Source organism: Equus asinus, chromosome 29 (assembly GCF_041296235.1).
Source record: "Equus asinus isolate D_3611 breed Donkey chromosome 29, EquAss-T2T_v2, whole genome shotgun sequence".
NCBI lineage: Eukaryota > Metazoa > Chordata > Mammalia > Perissodactyla > Equidae > Equus > Equus asinus.
The window spans coordinates 13,637,535-13,658,021 of record NC_091818.1 but is presented as its reverse complement, the minus strand read 5'-3'; the positions used below and the strand labels follow the sequence as shown (position 1 = coordinate 13,658,021).

Genomic DNA, 20,487 nt, shown 5'->3' with positions numbered 1-20,487 from the left:
TATAGCTAGAAATAGAAATATTTTACTTAGTAATACAAAGTACCTTACAAGTCTACTTCATCACACTTAAGCTCTATTCTGATTCGGAGGCCAAATAAAGTCAATCTGTTTATTCAAATTTGTGTTTGTGTATACTCCACTTGGAGACGTGTCTTTGGTAATCATTTTGCTGTCACTATGGAGGCACTGTGGACACAGATCTGAATAAGAGAACAGGATTCTAATGAGGAGAATAAAATTCAATGACTACCTATCAAACACTATATATATCAAAGTCTACATTTTCTGGGTAAGAATTGGGGTAGTGATATACAAAGGAACGATGTACAAAAGTGTGTAAAACAGTGGTCTCATATTTTCCCCTATTATAAAATTATATAAATTGCCTTGGTTGTCAATTGTAGTTTTTTTAAATATGAGTAATACAGCTCATCACTATTGTATAAGGAAAACAGAAAAATTTTTGGGGGTGGTATATGTCATTAGGGAAGAAATTATTTTTAATAAATTCATGTTGTCCATGAAAAAAATGGGAATTTTGAAATATTTCAAACACAAAGTTGGGAAAAACTTTGATAAATAGGAAAAAAATAAATATTAGAAAACTGTTTCTATATCAGAGTAAGTGAAAGCTTAACAGAATGAGCTACTTAAATTGTATAAAGAAGTTGAAGTCAAAGAAATGGACAGATATGGAAAAAAGGGAAAGAACAAGTTTTACTTGCATTATACAATCAAAGAAAAGCAATTTCTGCCTCAGAAACTTTTAGCACTGCAATCAAGGATACTTCTTCTGACCCAGGAGAGTTATTCCTTTTATAGCTATCACCTCAAGGAATGATTTCAGAGCCTTCTTTATGTCTTTATTCCTCAGACTGTAGATGAAGGGGTTCAGCATGGGTGTGACCACAGTGTACATCACTGAGGCTGTGGCACTGGAGTGTGAGCTGTGGGTGGCAGCAGAGCTGAGGTACACTCCTAGGCTCGTACAGTAAAATAAGGAGACACTGAAAGGTGAGATGCACACGTGGAAAATGCTTCATACTTTCCCTGAGCTGATGAGATCCCACGTATGGAGAAAACTGTCTTAGAGTAAGAGTAAAGGATACCAACCTGGGGACCACCAGCCAGCAGCACAGCTGCAACACGTATCACCATGTTATTGAGAAAGGTGTCAGAAGAGGCAAGTTGGACCACCTGATTGAGTTCACCGAATAATTGGGGGATTTCCACATCGGTGCAGAAGGACAATCAACACCATTAAGCTTTGTAACAAGGAATAAAAGGCACTCACGAACCAGGACACCAGAACCAATAGTCTACAGAGCTGGGCGTTCATGATTGCTGAGTATTGCAGTGGGTGGCAGATGGCCACAAACTGGTCATAGGCCATTATAGTCAGGAGAAAGTTATCTATTCCTACAAGTAATATGTAAAAATACACCAGGAGATGCAGCCTTCGTAGGTTATGACTTTGCTCTGCATCTGGATGTTCAGCAGCATCTTTGGGATGGTGGTGGAGGTGAAGCAAATGTCTACAAAGGACAGGTTGGAGAGGAAGAAGTACATGGGTGTGTGGAGGTGGGAGTCAGAGATGGTGGCCAGGACGATGAGCAGGTTTGCAGACACAGTGATCAGGTACATGGAGAGGAAAAGTGCAAATAGAAGGGACCGCAGTTCTGGTTCCTCTGAAAATCCCAGAAGAAGAAATTTTTAAAAATGTGTGTCATTCCCTGGTTCCATGTGTTGAAGGTGACTACTAGGAAATAGAAAAATAAATGACTTACTTTCACACAAGCAAGCAATAGTAACCTAGAATAACTGCGATATCTATATTTAGAGTCAAGAAATTTAATTTCCAAATTTTGTGTATGATCTTGTCCCCATTAAGGCATCTCCAGTGCTACTTCTCTTTAGGAATTCCTTTTCCACCATCAAACTGTTCCTCAAAGATAATGTTCCTAATGTTTCATTGAGTATCTTTCATGCATTTGAGTAAGATATATTGAATATAAGCCATATTCCAAGCACCATCCAGAAAATAGAACCTAGAAAAACAAAGTCCCTAATCTAATGATGGAGAAAGAATATGACCAAATAAAAATAATGATACAACATATGCAATGGTGACAGACACTGATAAAAAGGTGGCACATCAAAAGGAGACAGTGGATGGGAGTGTTATATTTTATTGGGAGTTGAGGCAGGAGCTGCAAGTGAGGTGACGTTTTAACAGAAACCTAAAAGAAGAGTGAGTGGAGACACAAGTTTCTCTGAAGAAAGGTGTGCCTGGCAGAATTACCAGCCTTGCAAAGACCCTGAGAAAGACGATTGCTTTATAGAATCAAGATACAAAATGTGTCTAGGGGAATGAGCAAGGCATAGAGTGATGAGATGGTGTGAGAAAATGTTGAGGAATGAGGTGGCCTCCCTGCTGCTGCTGAAACCTCAAGAAAAGGGGAGTCCCTTGTCCATATCATGTAAAACTTACACTTTATTAATCTGGTTGCAAAGGAACCCTGTGAATTACAAAGGCTATCCTCTCACACCTTGTCTGGATGAAGTTCTGGACCCTCTATTCTAAGGGTTACCTTGAAATATGTGAGTCCAGGTAGCCCTGTTCTGAGGACTGCTCTCAGTTCACAAGGATCACACGCACACACAACACAGTACACCTAGCCACCCTCCTCTGTGTTCCCTCTCCATCACTGTTTAGGCTGTGAGTGGCCAGAACTCAAGCTATCCTGATCAGGATTCTATCCCCTAAAAAATTTAGAAATGGCATCCATGTATTCCTATTGCAACCTCCCATGACAAATAAACTTGGGGCTCCATAATGAAGTCTGCATTTTCTGCCCTGTATTTAAAGAAATATAATCAGTTCAATAAACGTAGAGGGAGAGAGAGTAATAAAATGGGAATGAGGAAGAAAAAGATTTAATAAGCTCAGGTGCTTCCTGAGAGACAGTGAGGAAGAAAAGATTTCACTGGTTTCTGGCAGCACTCCAAAGCTGATGACATTCTGTTGATGCCAAGCAAAAATAATAGAGGAGAAAAAATAAATTTGTCCAAAAGACAAAAGTAGTGATAAATTTGTGGTGTGGAACACTTTACAAATTGAACATCCCAAGTGAAAACTGACCAAAGAAACTAAATAATTCACAAAAGAAAATATACAAGAAAAGTTGGGTATTTTTAAAATCAAGCCATAGAAGCATTGTCTTCCCTTTGCCTATTCTGTATACATTTGCCCAGTTCGTTTTTCCATGGTTGGGTAGCAGACAAGGCAAGCGCCTTCTCACTTCTCTTATGTGTGATCTTCTCTTTGTTTGTACATTAGGTTTCATTATTTTTTTGACAAACCCAATGTGAACACTGTAGGCCTGACTATCGTCATCAGACAACCAGCAAAGGCCCCCAACACCATCCTCTACAAGGTCCTGCACCTGCTGCATCAAGTCCATCCTAGTACCTGATGGGCTCTTTTTCTATGATTGATCCCTGAGCACATGGTGTCACACACACATTTATTTCATTGTACTCTGCCTTCACCACTATAATGCAAGATCCAAACAAGTAGGGCTTCACTAGTTTTGTTCACCTTTTCTTTTCATAAACGTATGGTATATTAATATGTGTACTCTATAGGACCAAACTTAAGTAAAAGTAAAGTCATGAAATAAAAAGAATGGCAAAGAGAATGAGACCAGGTTAAAGACAGTGGCTTCGGAGTAACTGCATTAAAGGAAATTCAGTGGAGCATCAAAAACTAACAAAACAAGATATAATTTAACAATAAAAACATGACATTAATTAAATTGTCAAAAGAATAGACATAAAAAATATAATGCATAATGTTCCTAGAAATTATGGCAGATAGCTGATGCTTATTTGTTGAATGACTCAGGAACTAGGTGTCAGTATATGAGTACATTTCCTATATGATACAGTTGTAGTTCAATATATGAGGAAAGATTGGATTTTTGAATAAGTCTTTTAAAATGGATATTGACCTGGAAGAAAAGGAAGTTGATTCCCACTCAGTCATATCACAAACATCTCTGAGGAATCAACTACTATGGTAAGAGTAATCGATACTTTTTAGATAAACCTCTAGAAAACTATATATAAAAATCTATGGAGGGGCCAAATCATCTTAATTAAGACACAAAACTTGGAAGTAAGAAGATAGACATATTTAACTAAATATAGAGTAAAACATATTCATGTTCAAAATATCCCACCAAAGTCAGTAGAGACACAATGAGTTTTGAAGATCATTTGAAAAGCTGATTAACTCTAGAATAACATGCTAGTAATATATGGACATATGAAATTAATAGACAAATCAAATGGTAATTAAATATCTAAATCTTGGTCAACTTCAGCAATAGTTTACAAAAAAACAAGAAATCTGTTTCAAACACATTAGCTCAGGAAAACACATAAACAGCTATCACATTGATTGGGGTGGAAACTTAAACAGGTGGCAACAGGGTACTCCAATTTTCCTGGCAGAAGTGTGAAAGTGTCATGACTTTGGGGAAATAATCTGAAGACACCTATAATGCTTAAAAGTACAGATATTCTTTAACTCAGTTTTTCAGTCTCAGCACTATTTACATTTTTTGGCCAGATTATTCTCTGTGCTGGGGTCTGTTCTGTGCGTTGTAGGCTGTTTAGAGTGTCCTTGGCCTCTGTCCACCCTTCCCCAGTGTGACAGCCAGTAATGTCTCCAAGCATCGCTCAATGGCCCCTGGAGGACAAAATTGCTCCTGATTGGAACCACAGTTTGAACTTAACAATCCCAAAATATTTTTGTAGCATTGCTGTAATAGTAATGTCAGATAAAGATAATGAAAGACTTCACAAAGTATGAGTAAATATTGTGCAACCACTGGAATAATATATCATCATTTCCCTGGTTCATTGGGAGTAAGTCTGTAAGGAATTATTGAGTAAGAAGAATAATGGCAGATAAGGTTAAAAAAAGGCTGCTCTAAAATGCAAAGGAAATTGATGTTGTGCTTAGTGTTCTATTCACACATTTGTATAAAAGTATATGAATATGTATGTAGATGTGCATGATACAGAAACAGAAGTTTTAAATGAAAATAAAATCTTAGGGAAAAATGTTAGTGAGAATGAAATTAGGTTCACATAGTAGTTTCAAACAACTGTATGTCACAGAATTGGAGGAAAGTCTATAACTAATTCATATGAAGACATAAAATAGTAATAGTTTAATAACAGCAACAAGGTCACTAATCCAAGATTAAATTGTCAAAGATTTAGAGATAAAATCATATACCAAAGGCTCTTCAAATGTTGGGGGGAAGTAATATCTGTTATAATTTCATCCTATATAAAGATACATGGATTCAAACATTTTATGGAGATATATGTTATCTTAGACATAGGGTAAAAAAAAAGTCTTCCTAATGATGAACGCCTTCCAAACGCCCAAATAAATGTGAGTTTCAGAAATAGATCTAATCCCCAAATGCCAAAAGGAACAATCAGGAGTAACAGAAATGTGAAAGCAAGTTGGAAATATGTAAAAGAGTAATTTATTATCTCTAAGGAGGTAGAAGAACTTTCACGGTCCTTTTCCTTTAAGGCAAAGATTCACAAGTGAAGAATATTGAAATGACAGCTCAAGTGTTTCAGTAAGAAAATAAACAAATGAAAACAAATGGAACACAAAAAATCTGACTGACAGAATTGACCAAACAAAATTTATGAACTCACACATTCTCCACAAATACATCTACACACACATAGGCTAACTAAATGACACCGCCAGTTGGGGACAAAAACAATTTTTTGTTTGAAAGAATGCAATCAAAATGATGAGTAAAAACACTCTGACCCCACATTATAAAAGAAAAAAACTCACACAGATAATTTGCAATAGAGAAAGTAACTGGCTAACTAACCTACATTATATACGACCTCACAGGTAATGAAACAATTGTAAAGTAATGCTCATCAGCATACTCCTTTTACCTATTAATTTTTTTATGTGAATACCCAGACTGAGAGAAGATACTGCGAAATGCACGTCTCACTGCCACTGCAAGGACGTGTCTGCAAGCATTCCATGGTCTGGGTCTTCCTCATCAATTTGGAAACACAGTCAAAGACGCCCCATCTTAAAAATAAAAGATAAGCACTCATTTCACTGTATATCTGCACACAGCTAATACTCTACTTCCCTGCTCCCCTTAATTAAAAAGACCCTTGGACTTATGTTCTACTCTCATTTAAGTGTCAAAAATGACACTTGCTTTTACCAGTTTCAATGTTCACTTCTCTTTTGAGGATCATAAATAAATGCCTTAATTTAGTAATCAAGCCAGCAAACACCAAGCAAGCTCTGATTCTCTCTGGCGCTTTACTGAAATACATACTGGGCCCTCAGACTCACCGGGAGTCCCTGAGAGGCAGGTCTGTGTGTGGAAGTCTGAATTCCTCCCTGGATGGTTGATGATGGAGACTGAAGCTCTGTCCCCTGACAAGACAGCAGGAAGGAGTCAAGCTTTCTGTGCCCAAGGCAGACCTAGGACTCCAAAAGAAACACTGTCATCCTGTCCAGCCCAAGGTTGCACGCCCTGGGGCACTGCAGCAGAGGAGATATTTGTAGCTCCCTACCTCTGCTCATTAGGCACATTTTCCTCCTGTTACTCTTAGCCTCTAAGTACATGATTTCCCTATGGGACACTGGTCTGGACAGAATGGAAATTTTTCTTGCTGACTGTTTTGTCCTAGGAGATTGCACTATAGGCCAAGTGAATTCAGTGTTTATTACTTATTCTCCACAAACTCTGCTGCTCCAGATCTAAACCTCCCAGCACCTCATCACAACTCTGAGTTTTAGTTTTCTCAACAGTATACTACTGAGGAATTTGTCTGCTAGCACTATGGATCTTCAAAGTGTTGACTTCTGATGGGGACACAACCCCTGATATCTATACAAAATTATAATTCTTCTCTTAAGAGGAGCAATGACTTTATTCCTTTAATATAAAAACGTAGGCACTAAGCTCTTTGTTTTCATGACAATATTGCCAAAACAATCAGGAACTTCATAGTTATGTCACAAATTCACAGATGTCATTCATTCCTCATTATAAAATGCTTATCAATTGTAACAAATACATTTAGATTTTATGCACCATGACTTAGCACATTGAAGTGATGACATGACTTGATTTTTACAATAGTTCAGTCTATGAGGTGGTACTGTTATGACCCCGTTCTCCATTATAGAGATGGGGCTCAGAGAGATTTAATATTCTGCTCAAAGGTATACACCAAATAAGGGGTGGAGTCTTGATGGAAATTCTGTCAGGATGCTCCCAGTTCTCAAACTGTGGTGCAGTAGTTCTCAGCCAGAGGTAATTTTGCCCCTGGGGATATTTAGCACGATCTAAACAGATGCTGCTCATCTCCTGTAATCCACAGGACAGCTCCTAGCACAAACAATTATCCAGCCCTAAATATCAACAGTGAGAAGGCTAAATAACATATTTTAGACCAAGATTTCTCCAACTTCATTGTGCGTAACCATGTCTTGTAGTTAAAATGCAAATTCTAATTAATCAGGTCCACAGTGGGCCCAGGGACTGTTCCTGTGTTGAATCAGGTGTATGTAGTTTTAGGGCTTATACACTAAGAATCATCTCTACATATAATTTTGAAAGGAAATTTTTCACTCATTCTAGAGGCTGTAATAAATTCTGTTTTTGATTCTTTTGAATATAATGGCTCTTGAGTGAATTCAAATAATATATAATGAGTCATAATATGTAGTAGGCAGAATAAGGGTCTCCAAAAATGTCCACATCCCAACCCCAAGAACTTTGGAAGATGTTAGCTTACAGAGCAATGGATTGATGTACTAGTGGAATAAAGTTACTCTTCCCTTACCTTAAGATAAGAAGATTAGCTTGGATTATCAAGGTTGGGCTAATGTAATGACAATGGTCCTCTAAATGTGGAAGAGAGAGGATGAAGAATTGAAATCAGCGGGATATTTGAAAATGCACACTGTTGGCTTTGAAGATGGAGGAAGCACCCTGAGCCAGTGAACACAGCTGTCCTCTAGAAACTGAAATAGGAAAATAAATGCGTCCTTCCCTGCAGCTGACAGAAGAAACTCAGCCCTACATTCGTCTTGTTTTTATCCAATAAGATCGTTTCAGGCTTCTGAGTTCCAGAACCTTAAGATACAAAGTTGTTTGTTTTAAGCCACTAGTGTAATTTGTCACAGCAGCAACTGGGATCTAATACAGACATTTGCCAAATAAAAGTCTGTTCAAGGGAACTGAGTTTAAGCCACTAACTTCATTCAGTTAGCTTCCCTTAGGTAAAACCATTTTGTGTTGAAATCCCACCTTAAATCCTTAAATAGAAAAAGAAAATGAAAGTCAATTTGGAGATTATGGCTCCATTAGCTGGTACAGTGAATTTTCCATTGCCTAAACACAAATATGGTTCTGGCTTTGAGGCTTTTGGGGCATTAAGATAGAAAAAATAATTCGTTATTAAAATGAGGGTCACCCATTTTACTCTAAATATTTATGTCAAAATTTCTCTTCTTTCAATTTTTCTTAATTCAAATATCCATTCTTTTTCTTTCTGTCCTCTCCAGCTTTCAAGTTTCCTTTCAACATGAAACATGAAATTATTAATGGGCCTCTGTTTACATGTATGTGTGCATGTGTTTATTTGAAAGACAATTGCGTATGAACACACACACATACATATCCACACACACAGTCCTCAACTGTGAAAGAGTTTTCAAATTCAAGTATTTCCACACATTTCATTTATTCCTCACAGCATCCATCCAATTTAGGTTTCTTATCCCAGCCTACCATCATAAATAAGGAAAGTAAGATTCAAGGAGATTCAATTTTTTTATGATTACATTACAAAGCAATTAAATGTTTATGTGCTTTCTTGAATTATATATAAATTGACCCATGAAGTATTTATACTTAATTTTTGCATGGTTCCTTAAATTCAGCAAATTTTGCATTTTATTTATTTATATTTTTTGGCATTTGTAAAAGTTTAATTGGATAGAAGAATTCTTATTTAGTGTTGATCCTGTAGGTAAAAATTACTCAACTGTATTTATTCCAAATCTATTGTGGGTAAATCATCCCGTGTTCCAGGGTTATACAAGACACAGCTCTACCTTGAGAGGCCTCCAGCTTTTTATTCTTCAATTAATTAATTAGTTATTTTTTGCTGAGGAAGATTCACCCTGAGCTAACATCTGTTGCTGATCTTCTTCTACTTTGTGTGTGGGTCACCATCACAACATGGCCACTAATGAGTGGTGTAGGTCCAAGCCTTGGAGCTGAACTTGGGCCACTGAAGCAGAGTGCGCTGAACTTAACCACTAAGCCATGAGGCCAACTCCTAATTTATTTTTTTAAAATTATTTTGCTGAGATCATATTGGCTTATAACATTGTATAGACTTCAGGTATATGCAAATTTTACATTTTAATATATGCAGTTTATTGCATGTCATTATGCTCCAATAAATTAGATTAAAAGGAAAAAATCTAATGATTCAAGATTCAAGTTAGGATTTAGAGCACAGGGAGCTGAGTCAGTTTAACAGTCGTGGGAAATACATCTAATTGGACAGAAAGCAACATGTCATATATGGAATATAAAAACAGCAGAGTTAAGGCAGTTCACACTTGATAAACTCTTTGTTTTGGAAACTATAAGATTAACCTACATAGATAAATAAACTGACATAAATTGGTAAAAAACAGAGATGCTGCAGTCTCACAACATAATGAATGAGGTACAGATGCACAATGTAGAGACTCACAGCTGATTACAGACTCCTGAGCATCTGAGCAGAGCTCAAAATAACTCCCTATGATATTATCCAGTTCAATAATAAAGGCGTTATGCTAAACCACTTGATTTAGGATGGCTTGGCATGCAGCAATAGCTAACTGACACAATAATCAAACAGTGACAAGCACGATTATAATAATCTGCTGCTTCTGCTTTTCACATATGGTCTGATATTTAAAATTGCATTCATGATTATTCTGTTATTGAAGTCTATTTCAGATAATTGCACTAACAAGTGGCTTTATTGAGGTTGCATTCCACAGAACTTGGAAGAATATGCACATTTGGGCAGAAAAACTGGTGACCCTGAATTGCATCACAGGGCAGGAATTCAAGCTGTCTTGTGAGTCATCCTTTGATCATGATGATTGAAGAGATTCCTGAGCATGAAGGAGATACTAAATGAATGGCCTCGGTGTTGTCCATTCACTGTCCCTTTAGTAGTTATGACTAAATTTAGAAAATGGGAGATACTTCATAGAGCAATAGGAAGACCCATATTTTTAGACTGAACTAGAGGTTTTCAGGTAGAAACAGGAAGGTACTTAATAACAGAACATGACATACTCCAACCAGTTCTTCACTTCAGTGAATAACCCCTCGCTGGTGGCCAGCCATCTTCTTACTTCAATGCGTGGATGTAGAGCACAAAAAAAAATTAGCATGGTAATAAAACGTGTGATTTAAAATTTTGCCTCCTCATTTTTAAGGTCATTTCTGATACTAGGACCATATTAGGTCAATCTATGTATGCAAATTTGTCTTTCCATGTAGACTCCACTGGGAGATGTATACTGGATAGTGAGTTTTTGCCAGGGACCATCATGGACATTTTGGACACTGAGCTGAATAAGAAAAAAACCAGGAGGCCAGTTATAAAACTGTAGCATATTAAAGTCTACGTTACCAGTAAGAGCTGAGAAGGGAGTGAAATTCAAAAAAGATGTGGACCCAAAGTGAAAACTGCAGTTTCATATTTTGCTGAAATGAATTATATAAATGCCCTTAGCTGTCATGTGTAGGTTTTTTTTTTTTGTATGATTAATACAACTAATGACCATCCTTTCAGGAAAACTAAAGAAAAGTTAATTGAGATGATAGGTGACTTGCGAAGAAATTATTATTAAGCAACCCACATTGTCCCAAGAGACAAATGAGAATTTCCAAATATTACAGACCTAATGTAGGAAAGTTTGTGAAAGTAAGAAAATGGTCAAGGGGGAGAACTGCCTATACATCAGAGAGAGCAGAAAGCTTCCAATAGTGAGTTATACAAATTCTATAAATGGCAGAAATCAAAGAAGTGGAAATTCCAGGAAATAATTAGAATCTGATCAAAGAATAGTAATTTCTGGTTCTGAGGCTTCGAGACCTGCAATCATGGACAATTCTTCATCCCCCAAACAATTTGCTTTTCTATACCTACCATCCGATTGACTCTTTCCAGAGCCCCCATGTGTCTTTGTTCCTCAGACTGTAGATGAAGGGGTTCAGCATGGGTGTAACCATTGTGTACATCACCGAGTCTGTTGCACTTGAGTGTGACCTGTGAGCAGAAGCAGAGATAAGGTACACACCTAGGCTTGAACAATAATATAAGGAGACAATTGAGAGGGGGCAGACAGGTGGGAAGTGCTTTATCCTTCCCCTGAGCTTATGAGATTCCACATATGGAAGAAAGTATCAGAGTAGTATTAATGGATACCAGTGAAGGGACCACCATCCAGCAGCACTGCTGTAAAATAGAAAATAAAAATTTTTAATTAAGAAAAGTGTCAGACCAGGCAAGTCGGACCACCTGTTTGATTTCCCAAAGATAGGGAGGATTTCCACATTGGTGCAGAAGGACAGCCACAAGGCCATTAAGCTTTCTAACAAAGAATGCAGGGAACTTATGAACCAGGACACCAGAAACAGCAGTTGAAAGAGCTGGGGGCTCATGATGACCATGTAGTGCAGGTGGTGGCAGATGTGATCACAGGCCATCACCATCAGATGGAAATTCTCCAACACTGCAAACAGAATGTAAAACTACATCTGGCTGATGCAGCCTTTATGAGTTACAACTTTGCTTTGTGTCTACATATTCACTAGCCTCTTTGGCATGGGGACGGAGGTGAAACAGATGTCCACAAAGGGCACTTTGGAGAGGAAGAAGTACGTGTGTGTGGAGGAGGGAGCCTGAGATGGTAGCCAGGTTCATGAGCAGGTTTCCAAACACGGTGATCCAGTATATGGACAGGAAAAGCGAAAATATGAGTGGTACCATTTCTGGTTCTTTTCATAGTTCTGAAAGAAAACATTTTGAATTTTAAGTATCATTGCCTGGAACTATGTAGTAAAGGTTACAACTAGGAATGAAAAAATAGCATGATTAATTTTCACACAAATGGACATTAGCAATAGTGAAAAATGCTATAGTTATATATTACAGTCAAGAGATCAATACATATTCTTTGTATGGACCTCATACCATTTAAAGGATCTCCCCTGACATGTCTGATTATAAATTCCTGTCCCACTCAGATTTTTCCCCAAGACGTCAAGTATTATACAATTTTCAGTACATATTATTTCATGCCTTGAGGAATACTTGTTGAGTACTGACTGTCTTCTAGGCAAAAAGTATAGGATGCTGAGAAACAAAAACCCAAAAACGTAATAGTTGTGAAAGAATATAAGCAGATAAACATCATATATCATGTCACATGGTGACAGGTGCTATGAAGAAAAAAGGAGGTATTAAAAAGAGTCAATTGAGGTGTTATTTTTTACTGGGAATTCAGGAAAATCTGCATACAAGGAAGACAAATGGGAGATGAGATTGTCTGGGGAAGTGTGTGCCCTGTAGGAGAAAGAGCCAAAGGAGAGACACTAAGGAAGATGCTTCTCTCAGATCTTCAAGACTCAGATGAAGCCAGAATGGTGAGGGGAAGGAGCAGGAGGGAGGGCGATGGGAGATGGTGTCAGAGGATGCTGGGAAATGAGGTGGTCCCCCAGCACAGCTGGAACTGCAAGACGCAAGGAGTCATTTCTTCACATTGTTCCCTGCACTTCTTAATTTTGTTCCGGAGGAATCCTCTGGGTGGAAATTATCCCCTCATTTTCCTCTGTCGGCTGACATTCTGGCGTCTGTATCTTCAGGGTCACACTTTGGAATACATGGGCTAGGTGCCACTCCACTGAGAACTGCTCATGCCTCGCAAAATACACAGATATACACACAACAAAAACACACGCAGTGCACTATGACCTCCAGGGGACATGTTACTGCAAGGCTCTTCTCTCTCCAGCCACAATAAGTAGGAAATAAATGAAGCAAGGAAGCTGTCAACAGTAGACAATCTTTACCTTAGAGAATGTAAAAATAGTACCCAAATTCCAGTTATAAATCCTCTCATGAACATGTAAGCATGAGGCTCCATAGCCCTATGACCATTTTGTTTTCTGTATGTAAGAAAAGATGAAAAGCACTTCACAACCATAGAGAGGAAAGAAATAGACACGATTGGAAAAAGAAGATCTAAAATGCCCAGGTGACCCTGCGAGACTGTGATGTGGAGAAAGCTTCCGTGGTTCTGGCAGCATTCCAGCACACTTATATCCCTTTGATGGCCAGAACAAACAATACAGCAGAAAAATCAATTAATTCTCAGAAAAAAGGAATGGTATCTTACAATGTTAAGACACTTACTGATTGAACATCCCACTAGAAAAAATAAGAAAGGGAATAAACCCTCCTTTTATAACAAAAAAATACTACATTAAATAGTAGAGGATTTTTTTTTTCGCAAGGATAGATTCATATCTGTTGCCAATCTTCCTCATTTATTCTCCACTGCAAAGCACCAGTGCATGGTTGTATATCCTATTAGTAAGTCATTCTTGGTCTTCTATGTGGGCCACCACCACAGCATGGCACCCAACAGACGGGTGGTTCTGCAACCTGGAAGCAAACCATGGCCGTGGCAGCAGTGAATGCCAAACTTTAACCACTAGGGCATCAGGGCTGGTTAAATAGTGGGGAATTTTAAAAGATGAAATGGTAAATGACTTTCTAAATGATATTAAATGCAACAAGTTGGAAATGGAAAATGGAGTTTTGAACTTGGATCTACCACATATTAGCTGTTTGTCCAAGGAGACCAATCAGACCATTCTGAGTGTTAACGTTCTCACTCTGCTAGTAGGGATGGCAGTGTCCTTTGCCTGGAGATGGTGAGCAGATTTAGTCAATACATGTAACATGCTTGACATAGTTAAAAAATTTTGGTTAGTGAATGATTATCGCTGGTGATGAGCTGAAGCCAAATTTTTCTTCTACCTCTCAGATGTTTCTGTTGCTCCTCCAGGTCTAGATAATGAAATAGTTTTAAAGTAAAACTCATTAGCATAATTCTTTTTGCATACTAAATCTAATTTTTTATGTGAATACCCAACATGCCAGACAATACTGTGAAATGCATGCCAAGACTGCTGTTGCAAAGTAACATCTACTTTCTCGATCTGGGATTCCTAGTAAATACAGAACATGCTCAAATGCATTCCATCTTAAACATTTTTAAAAACTGCAATCAGTTCACTGCACAGGCCTTAAAACCTTACACTCTATTTTACAGCTCCTCTTCAGTGCAAAGCTCCTCAGATAGGTTTTAATTTTACTGGAGCCACTTTACACCTCCCATTCCTTTTTCATTCATTCCACCTACATGTCCTTTCCCATCACTTAATTACAACAATTATCTTTATATTTCTGAGTCCAAAAGACACTTCTCTTTTTGTTATACTAAATAAATTAATTGTAAATTAGTCAGTCTACCTAGCAAACAAACATGACAATCTCTCAGTTCTGGGCAAGGCTGCTTTGGCTCTCAGGTGACCTGAGGTAAAACTTCTCCTCTCCCACTTTCTCTGAACCTTTCATAAGGTACCTGCTGAGCTCTCAGACTCACCTGGATGGAGTCTCTGAGAGGAAGGGGTCCATGTGGAAGTCTGAATTCCTTCCTGGATGGTTGATGATGGAGACTGAAGCTCTGTTCCCAGAGAGGACAGCAGGAAGGAGTGAAACATCAGTTCCCCAGCAAGACATAGGCCTCCAAAAGCAGCAAGCATGTTGATTCAGCTCAGTGTTGCACATGCTGATGGCCTGCAGCAGAGGAGATGTTTACAGCTCTCTCCGTCTGCTCACTAGGCACTGTTTCCAATGTTGCTCCCGTCTCTGAGCACATCATTTTCTGTGGGACACTGATATGGACACAAAGAAAATTATTCCTGCTGACTCTCTGTGCTCAAGAGACCAGATTAGAAGTCAAGGTATATCTAGTTTTTATTACAACTTCTCCAAGAATTTCCCTGTCTTCTGGAGGTCTAAACCTCCTTGCATCTTATCCCAATCTTGAGTTAATGTTTTTTCCAAATCTGAGACTGATGAATCTGTTTTGGCTAGGTCCCTTTGTTCTCCAAAGTATTGACTTGTGGCAGGGAACAATTCCTAATGTCTCCCCAAAATTTCTCTTCCCCTCTTCAACAAGGGAGGGAGGTGTGTTTCTTTGATATGAAACCATGGGTATAATCATTGATGTGAAACCGTGGGTATGATCATTGATGTGAAACCATGGGTACTATAACCTTTGGCTTCATGATACTTTTGATAAATCAATTATGAGTTTCATGCTCTTAACACAAAGTAAAGCTGTCTTTTAATCCTTTATTTGAAACAATATTACTTAATTATAAGATACATTTAGATCTTTTTATGAACCATGGACAGAGCTAACATCCTGGTGTGAGTTTGCTCATTTAAGTTTTACTAATGTCCATTCTCTGCGGTCAGTACTATCATAAACTTGTCTTCTTTTGCAGAAACAGAGCTCAGAAGGGTAAAATGATTTTCCCCAAGTTATGACTGAGTAAGGGATGAGATTTCTTTGAATTCCAAGTTATTTCTGTTCTCATACTCTAGGTCAGTGGTTCTCTACCAGGGGTGATCTTCCCAGCAAGGACACTTGTCATTGTCTAGAGACATTATTGCTTTCTATAACTGGGGAAGTACTACTGCCACCTAAAGGGTTGAGGCCAGGAATGTTGTTGAACATTCTATAACACACAGGATATCCCCACCACAAAGAAATTCTCAAGCATAAATGTCAACAGTGAGAAGATTGTGAATGCTATTCTAGACAAGAATTTCTCCAACATTAATGGGTATGTGAATCACTTGTGATCTTGTTCAGATGCAAATTTGGATTCAGCACATCTAACGTGAGGCCAGACTTTCTACATTTGTAACTAGTTCCCCATTGATCCTAATGCTACACGTTTTGGTCTGTGGTTGACTCTAAGTATCAATGTTTGGTCCAGTACAGGATCAGATGTAGATATTTTGAGGGCTTCTCCACCAAGAAGCCTCCCACACACCTCAGGTCTGACATTGTCATCAAATGGACTCAATAGTTCAGCTTTTGCCTACACACGTTTACACACGCCTCTTGATTATTTCCCTCTTGGCAGGAAATAAAATTTTAGGCCTCTTTTTTTTTTTTTTGTCTATAAACTCAGGAAATTCCATCTACATTATGGAGTGGATGTGAGAATTAAGTAATGTTTTAGATCTCAGCTATAAAGATTAAAAATGCAGATATTCTTTAGGTGAGAATTTCTTAGTCTCAGTATGATTTGCATCCTGGGACAGATCATCCTCTGTGGTGGGGTCTGTCCTGTGCGTTGCAGAGTGTCTAGAACGTCCCTGGCTTCCACCTACACCTCTCCAATGTCACAGCATAAAATGTCTCTGGACACTGCTCAATGTCCCCTGGGGGACAAAATTGCTCCTGGTTAGAACCACAGTTTAAATTTAACCACTTCAAAATATATTTGCTGATTGGTATAGTATCAATTGTTATAAACAATGTGAAAGACCATCAAAAGTGTAAATAGCACAGCCATACCGTGAAATATTATGAGCCCACCAAAGTAATGAATCATTGTTACAGGTTTTGGTTAGAGGGATGTCCATAAGGTAACATTGGGTAAGAAGGAAAGGGAGAGACAAGCTGGAATAGACGATTGTCCTAAAATGTTAAGAGTACTTATCTTCTGCACAGTATCCTATTTATGTATTTAAATTAAAAGTATGTAAATATGTATTGATGTATATACAGAAAGAAAACTTCTAAAAGAAAGTAGGAACTTAAGGAAGGAAGAATGACAGTAAGAAAGAAATTAGGTTAAGTTTAGTGCTTTTAAAACAACTGTAGAAAACAAAATAGATTGAAAGTTTCAAACTAATTTGATTTACATATAAACTATTAATACTTGAATGGTATCAGCATGGGTCACTAATTCATGATTAAATTGCCAAAGACTTGGAAATAAAAGAATATAATAGAAAGCCTTTTAAAAATCCAGAGAGGAAGCAGTGTCTAAAGTTATAATTTCTTCTTATATAAAGATTCAAATATGCTTATGGAAGATACAGATAATGGTCAAATGGTGAAGAAGAATGCCTCCAGATGATGGCTAAAGGGGATGCAACTTTGAGAAATAAATCTAATCAAAAAACACCAAAGTAAAAAGTAAAGACTAACAGAGATGTGAAGCATGTTGCAAATATATATGAAGGGTGATTTATTAGCACAAAGTATGCAGAGGAAACTTCACTTTGGTTTTTGTTTAAAGCAAGGACTTGCATGTGAAGAATATTAAAGTGACAGGTCAATTTTTTCAGTAAAAACAGCAAAGGAGGAACACAATACGAGCAACTGATGCGTCAGAGCAGAGACAATTTTGTTCTTTCTGATGAAATTGTAAATGGGAACTTTTTAAAATATTTCTCCTTCTGAGAGTTTGTCGTTAGTGTGTAGAAACACGATAGATTTTTGCATATTTATTTTTTATCATGCAACTTTATTGAATTTGTTTTATTAGTTCTAATGGTGGTTTGGTGGAGTCTGTATGGTTTTCTGTATATAAAATCATGCCATCTGCAAATATTGACAGTTTTACTTCTTTCTTTTCAATTTGGATGCATTTTATTTCTTCCCCTTTTTTGCCTAATTGCTCTAGCTGGGAATTCCAATCGTGTGTTGAACAAAAGTGACAAGATTGGGCATCCTTGCCTTGTCCCTGATTAGCGGAAAAGCTTCAGGCTTTTCACCGTTGAGTAGGATGTTATCTGTGGGCTTGTCATTTATAGCCTGTCTGTTGAGGTACATTCCCTCAATACACACCTTGTTGAGGGTTTTTATTATAAATGGAAGCTGCATTTTGTCAAGTGCCTTTTTTGCATTTATTGGGATGATCATATGATTTTTTCTCCTTCATTTAGTTAATGTGGTGTATCATGTTTATCTATTTACAAATGGTAAACCACACTTCCATCCTGGGAACAACTCCCACTTTGATCATAATACATGATCCCTTTAATGTATTGTTGAATTTGGTTTGCTAATAGTTTATTGAGGATTTTTGCATCTATGTTCATTATGGACATTGGCCGGTAATTTTCTTTTCTTGTGGTATCCTTGCCTGGTTTTGGTATTAGGGTAATGTTGGAATTGTAAAATGACTTTGGAAGTATTCTGTCCTCCTCAGGTTTTTGGAAGAGTTTGAGAAGGATTGGTATAATTCTATTTTTAATATGTGGTCTTTAACTCTTTTGTTGGTTTTTGATTACCATATCAATCTTCTTGCTAGCAATTGGTTTATTGAGATTTTCTATTTCTTCATGCTGCAGGCTTGGAAGGCTGTATATTTCTAGGAATTTAACCATTTCTTCTAGGTAGTCCAATTCCTGGTGTATAATTGTTCATGTAGTGTCTCACGATACTGCATTTCTGTGGTATCAGTTGTGATGTCTCCTCTTTCATTTCAGATGTCATGCAGTCAAGTCCTGTCTTTGTTTGTGGCTGTGGAGCCTGGCTAAAGGTTTATAAACTGTGCTTGTCTTTTCAAAGACCCACCTTTTAGTTATATTGATCTTTTTTTCCCTCTATTTCATTTATTTCCCTCTGAGATCTTTATTTCCTTCCTTCTACTACCTTTGGGCTTCGTTTGTTCTTTTCCCACTTCCTTGAAATGTCAAGTTAGATTGTTTATTTGAGATTTTTCTTCTGTCCCAAGGTATGTCTGTATCACTGTGACTTCCCTTTTAGAAATGCTTTGCAGAATATCATAAATTTGGGTATGTGATATTTACATTTTAATTTGTCTCCAGGTACTTTTAAATTTCTCTTTTGACTTATTTTTTGACATATTAGTTGTTCAGTAAAGTGGTGTTTTATTTCCACATATTTGCGATTTCTAGTTTTCTTCTTGTAACTGATTTCCAGTTTCACACCATTGTGGTTGGAAAAGATGCTTGATGTGATTTCAACCTTCCTAAAGTTATTGAGACTATTTTTGGCCTACCATATGATCTATCCTGCAGAATGTTTCATGCACACTTGAAAAGAATGTGTGTTCCACTGCTTTTGGGTGGAATGTTCTATATATATTGATTAAGTCCATCTGGCCTAGTGTGATATTTAAGGCTGAATTTTCCTTCTTGTCTTGATGATTTATCCATTAATGTAAGTGGGGTATTAAAGTCCTCTACAATTATTTTATTGCTGTCAATTTCTGTCTTTAATATTGGCTTTTTATATTTAGGTGCTTTTACGTTGGCTGCATAAGTATTTATAAATGGTAGATCTTGTTGTTGGATTGACCCCTTTATCATTATGTAATGCCCTCTTTGTATATTACTGCAGTCTTTGTATTAAAACCTATTTTGTATGAAATTAAGCATAGTTATCTCAGCTTTCTTTTGGTTTTAATTGGAATACAACATCTTTTATCCATCTTTTAACTTTCAGTGTGTGTATATTCTTACATCTGAATTCAGTCTCTTGTGGGCATCATATAGATGGGTCTTATTTTTAGATCCATTCAGCCACTCTGTGTTTCTTGACTGGAGAATTTTGTACATTTGCATTCAAAGCAATTATTGACAAGTGTGTGTTTACTGCTGTTTTTAAAATTATTTTCTGGCTGTTTCAGTAGTTACTCTCTGTTACTTTCTTCTTCTCTTGGTCTCTTCTTTTATGGTTTGATGACTTTCTTCACTATTATGCTTAGATTCCTTTCCCATTATCTTTGTTTATCTACTATAGGTTTTTGCTTTGTGGTTACCATGTAGCTTACATAAAGCAAGCTATATTTATAACAGTCTACTTTATATTGATAACAAGTTAGAGCACATTATAAAACTGCATTTTTGCTCTCTCCTCATGTTTCATAATTTGATGTCACATTTAACATCATTTTATTCTGTGTATCCCTTAACCTATTATTGTAGTTATAGTTATTTTTACTACTTTTGTCTTTATCTTCATACCAGCTTTATATGTGATTAATTCACTGCCTTTGGTATATATTTACCTTAACAGTGAGATTTATAATTTCATATGTTTTGTTGTTGCTAATTAGTGCCTTTTTTCAGCTTAAAGGTGTCCCTTTAACATTCCTTGTAAGGCTGGTTTAGTGGTGATGAACACTTTTAGCTTCTGCTTGTCCTGAAAATTCTTTATTTCTTCCTCAATTCTAAATGAAAACT

General features: G+C 37.2%; 1 pseudogene; it reads right to left on the bottom strand.

Moving 5' to 3' along the window:
* Positions 1-778: 778 nt before the first annotated feature.
* Positions 779-1,707, bottom strand: LOC123281997 (olfactory receptor 7A10-like; annotated as a pseudogene).
* Positions 1,708-20,487: the final 18,780 nt, after the last annotated feature.